Below are 11,697 nucleotides of genomic sequence, written 5' to 3'. Positions count from 1 at the left end.
TAATCACTAGGCATAAATAGGTTCATAAAATAGATTATACAGGTCATGTTCATCAGGGAACAGAGCAATGAAGTTAATAGATCTTACCTTCCAGTATTTGGTAGCGAAGCAGATCGAAGATGGCAGATTTTACCTCCTTGTGACTACAGTGGAGTACATTGAAGTCGATAATTCTATCTCCCTGTATTTGGCAGTGGAATAGATTGAAAATTGCAGATCTTGCCTTCCTGTATTTGGCAGCGAAGCAGATCGAAGATGGCGGATTTTACCTCCCTGTGACTACAGTGGAGTACATTGAAGCCTATAACTCTATCTCCCTGGTTGGCAGTGGAATAGATTGAAGATAAAAAATGGTAGATTTTACCTCCCTGTGACTACAGTGGAGTACATTGAAGCCGATAATTCTATCTCCCTGTATTTGGCAGTGGAATAGATTGAAGATTGCAGATCTTGCCTTCCTGTATTTGGCAGCGAAGCAGATCAAAGATGGCAGATTTTACCTCCCTGTGACTACAGTGGAGTACATTGAAGTCGATAATTCTATCTCCCTGTATTTGGCAGTGGAATAGATTGAAGATTGCAGATCTTGCCTTCCTGTATTTGGCAGCGAAGCAGATCGAAGATGGCGGATTTTACCTCCCTGTGACTACAGTGGAGTACATTGAAACCGACAACTCTATCTCCCTGGTTGGCAGTGGAATAGATTGAAGATTGCAGATCTTGCCTTCCTGTATTTGGCAGCGAAGCAGATCAAAGATGGCAGATTTTACCTCCCTGACTACAGTGGAGTACATTGAAGCCGATAACTCTATCTCCCTGTATTTGGCAGTAGAATAGAGTGAAGAAAACTAGATCTTATCTCCCTAAGCAGTAGTGGAGCAGATCACATCAAGTCTTATCTCCCTAAGCAGTAGTGGAGCAGACGAAAGAAACCAGATCTTATCTCCCTAAGCAGTAGTGGAGCAGATCGTGTCAAGTCTTATCTCCCTAAGCAATAGTGGAGCAGACAGAACCACAGATCTTATCTCCCTAAGCAATAGTGGAGCAGATCGCATCAAGTCTTATCTCCCTAAGCAGTAGCGGAGCGGACAAAACCATAGATCTTATCTCCCTAAGCAATAGTGGAGCAGATCGCATCAAGTCTTATCTCCCTAAGCAATAGTGGAGCAGACAGAACCATAGATCTTATCTCCCTAAGCAATAGTGGAGCAGATCGCATCAAGTCTTATCTCCCTAAGCAGTAGCGGAGCGGACAAAACCACAGATCTTATCTCCCTAAGCAATAGTGGAGCAAATCGCATCAAGTCTTATCTCCCTAAGCAGTAGCGGAGCGGACAAAACCACAGATCTCATCTCCCTAAGCAATAGTGGAGCAGATCGCATCAAGTCTTATCTCCCTAAGCAATAGTGGAGCAGATCGCATCAAGTCTTATCTCCCTAAGCAGTAGCGGAGCGGACAAAACCACAGATCTTATCTCCCTAAGCAATAGTGGAGCAGATCGCATCAAGTCTTATCTCCCTAAGCAGTAGTGGAGCGGACAAAACCATAGATCTTATCTCCCTAAGCAATAGTGGAGCAGATCGCATCAAGTCTTATCTTCCTAAGCAGTAGCGGAGCGGACAAAACCACAGATCTTATCTCCCTAAGCAATAGTGGAGCAGATCGTATCAAGTCTTATCTCCCTAAGCAGTAGTGGAGCAGACAAAAAAAAAAACCAATCTCATCCCTATGGAGTTGCAGCAGAGTAGATTGAAGCCATATCTCTTTAAAGATGCCGTTAAGCGGATCAAAGCAAGAAGACGCAGTGGACTAGAATGATGCTTCTTGAAGAAAGGAAGCACCAAAAGAAGTCAAAACTCGGCGAGCCCGGGCAAAATTGGCCTTTCTTAGTCTTTGCTCTAGTCTCGTTACACGATAACGACAAAAGAGGGGCAGCTGTAAGGCCTAATTCTATGCCCAGGCCCGAATATTAAAACAAGATAAACAACAGTCCAATTACAAAGGAAAATAACAAGCCCAATGTAGCCCATGGCTTAAAACAAAAATTAAAAACCCAGCCAAGACAACATTAACATTTTCGGAAGAAAGTTGCCCCCCAAACCCTAGCGCCGCATGCCTCGCGTGGCCTCCTCGTCTGCCACGCCCACTCGCACGCCTCTGCCACCACTGTCGGCCACGGGCACCTGCAAGGAGAAGAAGACACGCGGACTAAAAAGAAAACAACAAAAGAAGAGATAGACAAAAAAGAAACGACAGAGAATAGAACGGAAAGATTTTGTATTTTTGGCTATAAAGGCCGAACGTTTTCTTGCATCTCTCTCCTTCGATTTTCTTTGTAAAAAACACACATTAGAAATCAAAACAGCAAAAAAATAGAAGTTCAAAAAGGTTAAACCTTTATTTTTTTTCTTTCTATTCGTTTGATTTTCATTTTATTTTATTTTATTTTTGCCTTTTTTTAACTTCATTTTAATAAGAAAATATAGAAATAATAACAAAAGGAAGGAAACTCACCGGAGTAGATCGTGACCGGCCACGAGTCTCTTTCCTCCATCACGAAGTCGGGTCTGTCAAGGTCGAGGTCCCTTTGCTTCACTCTCGGGTTGAGAGAGCCCAGCTCTCAAGGACGACGTTAAACGGGCCGCAAAGCCCATCCCATCGTGTCGCCAACAAGAAGTCGACGGCGGCGTAGTTGAACGCGGAGGAGCCCTAAGTCGGAAGAGGGATCGTGCGAGGAGAGGCCATGGGGACTCTCTGTGTTTTATTTTAAAATAATGTTAAACTTTTTTGGGGTTTCTTTGCTAAAAATAAATGGCGTAAAAGGAAAGCATTTTTGCTTTTATGGATTGCAAAAAAGTCTTGTTTGAGGGGGAAATCAGCACATTCTTGCCCTTAATGGTTAATTTATGCATTTAGTCCCTCCGCTTTTGCGTGAAGCGCAATCCAACTTTTGTTTCTTTTAGACTTGGGTCAATTTTGTTTCGCTTCAATCGTGTCCTTTGACCATGTGTGCCCTTTGTAATCAAACGCGCGCACAAGGGGCTTGGGATATTTCTTCCTTCGCCCCCGATATTTTTAGCACGTTGCAAATCAGTCCTCGTTCCATCTTTTAATTTTTAATTATCCCTTTATTTTATTTCTGGTTTCAATCATGCCCATTACCTTTTAACCCCATTTTTTGGGTACATTTTAAACTTCTTTTATTATTTAAGATTTTCTTTTATATGTTATTTTATTTTAGACTGTTTTAGATTAACTAGTATTTATCTCAAGCTTTTTATCGTTATTTATCTTAAATACATGTGTTTGCATTATCTATTTTGAATTTATATGTACTATGTAATTTAGATTGTTTCCTATACTATTTATTTTGAAATTCTTTATATTATTTATATCAAAACTGTTTTATTTTTGTTTAGAGTTTCTATACATTGAGTATTTTAACATTATTTATCTTACATTGGAACGCATTATATATACTAATTATTTTAAAATCATTTGGTACTTTTTCAGCTATGATATACGTCTTATGTTTATTTATTATCCATTTTAAAATTTTTCCTATCTTACATTTCTATATGTACATACATATTACTTTTAAAATCTTTATACATAGTATTTTAAAATCGTTTTGTATAAACGTTTTTATTTTTATTTTATTTGTTCAAAATTCATTTATTATCTCTTCAAAATTATCCTACATTTATTTGTTCTAATTTATTTTACACTACTCATTTCAAGTTATTACATATGTTATTTAATTTATTTGTCTTTGTTTATCAATACTGATTTTTTAAATAATGTATGTCGAGTGGTTATTTTCATTGTGTGTACCATAATTAGTTTACTCGTACTTTCATATTATTGTCATATATTTGTATAATTTTATCCATGTATCATTATTCCATGTTTATTATTATATTGTTATTTCATGTCATCATTTTGTAAATTAAACCCCAACATAGTTGTCCAATGTGGATTGCTTTATTTTATTCTAAGTAAGATAAATGCTTACCTTCAAATAAATTACCCGCTATTATTCGAAAGGGAATTTTGTTAAATAAGGTAATATTTTGCATTTTGGAAATTTGAGAAATTGTACCCTAACTTACTGGGTCTCGATTTTCTCATTAAACCCAAATAACAAAATATCCTTTTAAATTTCAAACATATAAAATTTCGAAAATAAAGGTAATATTTCGTATTTAGAAAATTCGAGAAATCGTGCCCTAACTTACTGGGCTTCGATTTTTCTCGTGATTCTAAATAAACCGAATATCCTTTTAAAATTGAAATAAATGAGGTTTAAACAAAAAATATATGCAAGCTTACTCTCGAAAATACGAGGTGTCCTGTCCTAACTTACTGAATGTGACATCTTGTTACTTCGAGATAAGAAAGTATTTTTCCATTTTGATTTATCCAAGTATTTTTTTTAAAAAATAACGCAATATAAAGAAGGATCGTATTTTTAAATTCTTTTCGAGTTTTTAATTTTCGACACCAAGACATTAAGTAATCAACTAGGTACCAATTCAGGCGATCGAGGGTGCTAACCCTTCCTCGTATGTGAATCGACTCCGAACCCGTTTTTCTGAATTTCAGAGACCAAAATCGTTGTTTTAATAAAAATTAAATCGTTTATTAAAAACCACTTTTTGAGGTGACCCGATCACACCTCATCAAAAAAAGGATTGGTGGCGACTCCCATTTTAATTTTCGTTTTCAAAACCCAAGTCGACCCCGTTTTCATCAAAAAAATGGTGTCAACAGTTAATGTTTGGCTTGTTTGTTTGAATGATAAAAGATGAAATGGTAGTTGAATATGCATATGGTATATGTGCTTTATGATATGTGGTATATGTGGTGATTTGGTACCTTGTTATGTGTAAGTATTTAGTTAATTGATATTAGTTAAAGAATTGCATTTTGGTACCAAAGGATTTGTGTTTTGGTAAGTAATATTTTTGGTATGTAAGGATGCAAATCAAATTGGAAGTTAGTTGTTTATTTTGACCAAATGGAGTACTTGGTGATACATGTTTATAAATTGTTATTTGAGATGCCTATGTGCATATTGGTGGAGTGTGGTTATACTATATGTATAAAGCTAGGTTATGCATGATTTTGGTGCCTTTTGAGGGCTTAAGTATATCTGCAAAAGGGGTTATAGGTACACGTTGAAAAAGGTAAGAAAAATAGCTTGTAAAATGACCTATCTTCGTCCACACGGGCAGAGACACGAGCGTGTGTCTCAGCTGTGTGTGACACACAGCCAGGCAGCACGACCGTGTGTCCCTGTAGTTTTCAAAGGGTTACAAGTCAGGTTTTACACGGCCTGGCACACGGGCGTGTAGTTTGGCTGTGTGACCCAAGTCAGTAAGTTACACGGGCACAGACACGAGCTGGGACACGGCCGTGTGTCCCTATTTCGAATGCCTACACGATCTAAGACACGAGCGTGTCTCTTGGCCGTGTGAGTTACACGGTCAGGCCACACAGCCGTGTGACCCCTGCAGTTTGTAAATTTTTATCTTTTCCCTAAAATTTCTATATGTTTCTGATTTAGTCCCAATTTGTTTCTAATGTGTTTTTAGGGCCTCGAGGGCTCATATAAGGGACAATATATATGTTATTGATTGGTTTTGCTGTGATTAATGATATGAATTAAATGTTTTAAAATTTTTGATAGTTCTGAAATGTAAACTCCGGTAATGCTTCGTAACTCTATTCTGGCAACGTATATGGGTTAGGGGTGTTATAATTTTATAAAGTGATTTTGGTTAGTTTTAAGTTTAAAGACTAAATTGATAAAATAATAAACTTGGCATGAAACTCTTGTGATGTTTTAATAATTATGGGTTGTAATGGCATAAGGGAAAATTCAACTAGCATGAAATTGATGAAATTGTGGTAGATTTGAAAGTTTCGGGTTTATGGATTAAATTGAATAAAAGGTAAAAATTCAGGTAAAAGTATAAAATATTGATTAAAGGGTCAATTATGTGAATTTTAGCATTTAAAAGTATTTTAATTAAATAATTGAATGAAATTATTATATATAGATCAATAAACGGATCAATCAATAGACAAATATGAAAAAAATTATTGATTAGTCCTTGGAGTCGTGTTTTCTCTGTAATCAATTTTAGTAAGTTCATATAGCGTATAAATTGAGTTAATTGTTGTTTGTGTAATATAATATCATTTGTGTGTGCTTGTGATTTAATTAATGGTGTTATGATTTTAAATCATTGAATTGTTCAAATTGAAATGAAATTATAATTGAGGGTCGTGGTTTAAATTGGAGGAAATATATAGTTGAATTCATGTGACAAAGAAATACTTAATCATTTATATGACATGAATGTGAATCACAACCCGTATGAACCTAGTGAATGCTTAAGATACAAATGGCATGTTATTATAGTATTTATCGTTCGAGTGCTGGTCTTGGATGTCCTACCGATGACTGAGATCTTGCATTTGTTGTGGATTATCCACAGCTCGTGTGAGCAGCATCGTGTAGCCTAACATCCTGACCCAGAGCTTATGTGAGCAGACCCATTTCATAGCTTGTGTGAGCATTTACCGTCACAGTTTGTGTGAGCATTGTTCCCGTGCTCCCAATGCTATTTCATTTTGGTTCATCGGGTGGAAAATGAGTAAACGAAAATGGTATTATGAAATGGATATACAAAATGTTTATATGGAAATAGATATATGAAATGGTTATATGAAGTGCTTATACAAAATATTTATATGAATATAGATATGTGAAAAGGGACATTTAAAACGAATACTTGAAATAAAGATGTTAAATTTTAAATGAATATGTGATGGTTGGTTTATGTACTAAATATGTTTTTGGGTATATGTTTGATAACATGATAAAGGTCCATGTTTTATATATGAACTCATTAATCTTGTGAGACTTGTGATGTGTATAGGTAATTCATGACCAGGATATTGAATTATCTTGTAAAATGTTTAAATTGTATCCTTTACGGTCAGTTAAAGTTAAAATTTATTATAAACTTACTAAGTTTTACGCAAGCTTACCTCGTTTTGGTTTTTCTTCCTTGTAGATCGTCGATTTCGAGCTGTCGATTTGATTGCTTTTGGAGATCACAGTATTCGACAACTTGTTCGGTAATTAATTATTCACTTTGGTTCGGTTATAAGTGGCATGTAAATAAGTTTTGGTATATATATGCTATGAGTATTTGGTTATGTTTTTAGCCTTTTGGTATATGAACTAATGTAAAAATGGTAAGTTTTAATGATTGTGTTGATAAATATAATGGTGTAAATCTATTTGGTGTTGTTCATGCTATTTAAGTAAAGAAATGTGCATAAGTTTTGGTTATTTGGTGAGCTTAGTTTATGAATATGAACAAGATATTATGACAATAAATTTGGTAGTTGAATAAGTAAGGAATGATTATTTTGTATGCTTGTCTTGTGCTTTGGTGATGAAATGGTCATTTTGCTTTAGGTAACTTGGTGAACTTTGGATGATGTTATGTTAACAATGTGGACAATGGTGTTATGTGTTTAATTGGGTATTGAATTCATGAAATGGAAGGTATGGTTAACTAATGGTTGATGTTTGAATGATCTATTTTTAAACGTTTGAATTATGGTGCCAATGAGAGCTTATTGATTAGGCACTTAGGTTGAACGTTTTTGGTATGTTTAAATGTGTTTTAAATAGGTAAAAATGGATTGGAAATGGTTTGGCTTGATATCTAAGAAATGGTTGTTGAAATGAATTATTTTTGAAGTTATTTTAAGTGCACATGGCCTAGGACACGGTCTACCACACGGCTGTGTGCCACACATAGTTACTTCACACGGTCGTGTGTCTTATTGATTTTTGATACAAGTTTGTCCACATGGTCTCAAAGAGTTACACGGCCTGACGACACGGCCGTGTGGCCCTAAGTTACACGGTTTGGCCACACAGTCATGTCTTTAAGCCACACAGTTTGGGCTCTGTCACACGGCCATGTGAACCTTGTTTTCAGTTTTTTTTTCCATATTTTTTGTTTTATTTCAAATTAGTTCGCATTTGTTTCTAAACTGATTTTAGGGTTCCAAATGCTCAATTTAAGTCTCGTTTTTGAATGTATGCTATGAATGATGATTGTTATTTAATTTATGATGTTTAAATTAATTTTTAAGTTGTGTTACTGTATTATCGATCTTGTTAATTGTCGTAATATCTCGTAACCTTAATCTGACAATGAAGACGAGTTAGAGGTGTTACAGTAGTGTGGTCTGTAAGTTTTTAAGCGATTTTGGTGCACACAATCATAGTTTGTTACACAACCCAGTGATATAGCCTGCTGACCTATCTCACACAGTCAGGGGATACGATCATGTGACCCCTGTTTTCAAAATTTTCTCAACTTTTTGTTTAGGTTTCAAATTGATCCCTGTATGTTACCAAGTTGATTTTAAACTTTCATAAGCTCAATCTTAATCTGAAATTGATTGAAACATATGTTAATTTTATTGTTTATGAGTTCTATGATTAATAATTGAGGTTTTGAATTATAAGATGCTTGTAAATGTTTCATAATTACCGGTAACTCTTTATTGCTCGGGTCCGACAACCGGACCGGGTAAGAGGTGTTACACGATACATTATAACATCATTGGCATCAACCATCAAAATAGGAGAAAGTTCATCAAGTGATTTATTATAAATTCACAAAAAGTTTCTAACAAAATAAAATTTGAGTAAGACGACAAGTTAGAATTGTTCCTCTCATACCATGGCATTCGCTCCATGATTAGCCTCCCTATATATATAATATGCTTCAATGTCAATTGTTGGAAATAATATTGGAGAGTCCTGCAACCATCAATTAAAGTTCGCAACAAATACTTAACATGTAAAGAATTTTCAATGAAGCTAATAACAATAAATGCATCAATTCTACTTTAATTTTTAGCAAGTTTGTTGATAATGTGATATTAAGACCGTAACGTAAAGCCTACAATTCCACTTCTACACTCAAAGCTCTTAGAATGTGCCTAAACAATCGAAGCACATGCTTTCCATCGCGATCTCTAATAATTGATCCAACTTCACTATGCCTCAGACTTCCTAATGTTAAGCCATTGGTATTGATTTTAACAAATCCAAGTTTCAATTTTTGCTATCTTATAGGGACGCATAAGGGCTCACTGATTTTCTTTACTTTGACAAAAAATGCGAAGTATTTTGTTGCCTTTCCCATAAGCTTTGCGAACATGTGATCAGGTTTGGGATTCTTTTGAAAGAGAATGGCATTTCTCAATAGCAAAATTTCTTAGTGTAAAAGCAAAAAATTATTAACCAAGGGATTTTGGGTTTGAGAAACCATTTATTTGCATTAATGTTTGAATCCAACTATACTACCAGTTATTGTTCTAGTTATGCCATAAGGATAAGTTGTTTCTTAAAGTGTTTCACTAATTTCTAGAAAAGGGCATTTACGGAGAATGCATTTTATTGTTTCGGGTTGGTTTTTATAAAAAAAAAAGGGAAATCCCTTGTATCTTGTAGTTTGAAGCCATAATGAATAAAGAGATCTTTGGTTGGGAGTATTTTTCTTGAAGCATTCCCGGATGAACATTTCGATTTTATATAGGAATTTGGTTTTCCAAATATATTGCCAGTGTTGTTCTAAATTATCCAAGGGTAGTGACCGAGTTAATTGGCTATTGACTAACTCATATACACTTGCTAGTGAAAATTGATCTGATTTAGTAAAATTCCAAAAAAGTTCATCATGACCTCCACCTATAATAAAAGTTGAAATGCTTATGAAGGTTTCAAGGATTCTTTTTAAGGTTTCGAGTGATGTGAATTTCGATTATTTTAACTCTTATTCCTTCTTTATGTCTGCCACACCTGGATATCCAAATACCTGAATTCAAGGAAGAGTTGGGGATTTAATTAAATAGGAGTAGAAATTCATGGACACTAATAAGACACTTAGAAACTTAAGTGGCTGGTTGGGGAAGAGTTGACTCTTAAAACTAGTTTTGCTGGATTAGAACCGTCTGGTTCTATAGTGGAAGACAGAATAATTAGAACTGAGTGGTAACGACGGTTTGTGGAGGTCATGCCAAAGGGGTATAAATAGGATGAGTTGGAAACATAATTATTCATAATTCTATTCACCATCTTTTCCTCCTTTGAACCAAATATCTTCTCCTTTAGGAAAATGAGGTAGTTGTGGAAGGATTTGCATATCGTTACTATTGTGAGGAGCCAAGTCTGGCATTATAGGAATAAGGAACTGTAGCCAGGATGAAGGAAAACTCTGGCAAAATGACAAGCTGAGCTACCAAGAATAAGGAGTTGAGGTGAGATTCTAATCTCCAATCTAGCTAGTCTGATTCATAATGGGATTGTATGACATGTATGCATGGTAGTATGAGTAATCGTCGTTGCATGTTAAAATGCATGAAATAGTCATGATATGATTTGAGGGTTCGTTGTATTCCATGTTATTATCTTGGATGACAATATGTGCATGTTCTAAATGATAACTGTGGGGAAGAAACCTTAAGGGGTTAGATGAAAATGTTAAGTTGGCATGAAAAAGGTACCAAAAAGTGAGTTTTTGATATTTTTGACATAAAAGTATCGATACCTTAAAAAGGAGTTTCAGTACATTAGTGATTTTTCTTAAATTTTCAAACATCAAACTTAAAAATAGAATCGATACAGAGATAAGGTATCGATACATTGACAAGGGTATCGGTACTTTACGTCCGGTATCGATACATTTGTTTTTATTTAAAATTTTCTAAAACATCGAAGGCCAAAATGGTATCAGTACCTTTATGGGGTATCAATATCTAATTTGAAAACTTTGAAAATATTACAATTTGGTGATTTTTTAAGGTCGGGTTAGTAAATGAGCTTTTGTAAGCTCGAATAAGTCCTGAAAAAGATCGTATAATGTAATTATGAGACGACTTGAATATGAATGCATGTATTATAGAGTAAATTGATTATCAAATGTTTATAGGTGCTCTGACAACGACTGTAGCATCTTATAACTTGGACTTGACAATCGGATCGGGCGAGGGGTGTTACAAGGGAGATCAACAGGGGGCAATGATTTGATCTTATTCGAGGAAGTTGAGTCATAGATGCTTCATTATATAATGAGATAAGTTTACTCATTTCCCTTAAATTGGACCATGTGATCTAGGTCCCTTGGAACCCATATATAATGAGATTTCGTTCATTTAGGCAGTTTTGAAATTATGTCATTCTTCTATGTGATGGTGGTCAAGCTCGCCATTTATCCTTCGAAGTTAGAATTTCATTAAAATCTCTAGTGACTAGCCAAGGCATGCTATGGTGTCTAGCTACATTTTAAAGATTTTCCTAAAGAAGTTTATGTTTTCTAATTCTAGGGCTTGCATATAACCAATAAAAGTTGGTAGAATGTACCTTGATGGTTACATGCAACTCTTGTTTGATCTTGCAGAGTTCGACAATTATGAAGACAATCTAAGTGATACACTAACCATATTTGGTTTCAAAGTAGCCATCAAATTAAAGTCAATCCACAATGTCAAGCACTTTCGAGGCTTGGACTCTAGTTTTGATAATGATTAAAATTTGCAGGTTGTGAATTTGAACCATTTCCTGCACTGTTCAAACAAAATCATAGTACCAT

This window comes from Gossypium raimondii, chromosome 5 (genome assembly GCF_025698545.1).
Source record: "Gossypium raimondii isolate GPD5lz chromosome 5, ASM2569854v1, whole genome shotgun sequence".
In the NCBI taxonomy this organism is placed as follows: Eukaryota; Viridiplantae; Streptophyta; class Magnoliopsida; order Malvales; family Malvaceae; genus Gossypium; species Gossypium raimondii.
The sequence above is the reverse complement of the archived record's forward strand: the minus strand, read 5'-3'. Positions refer to the sequence as shown.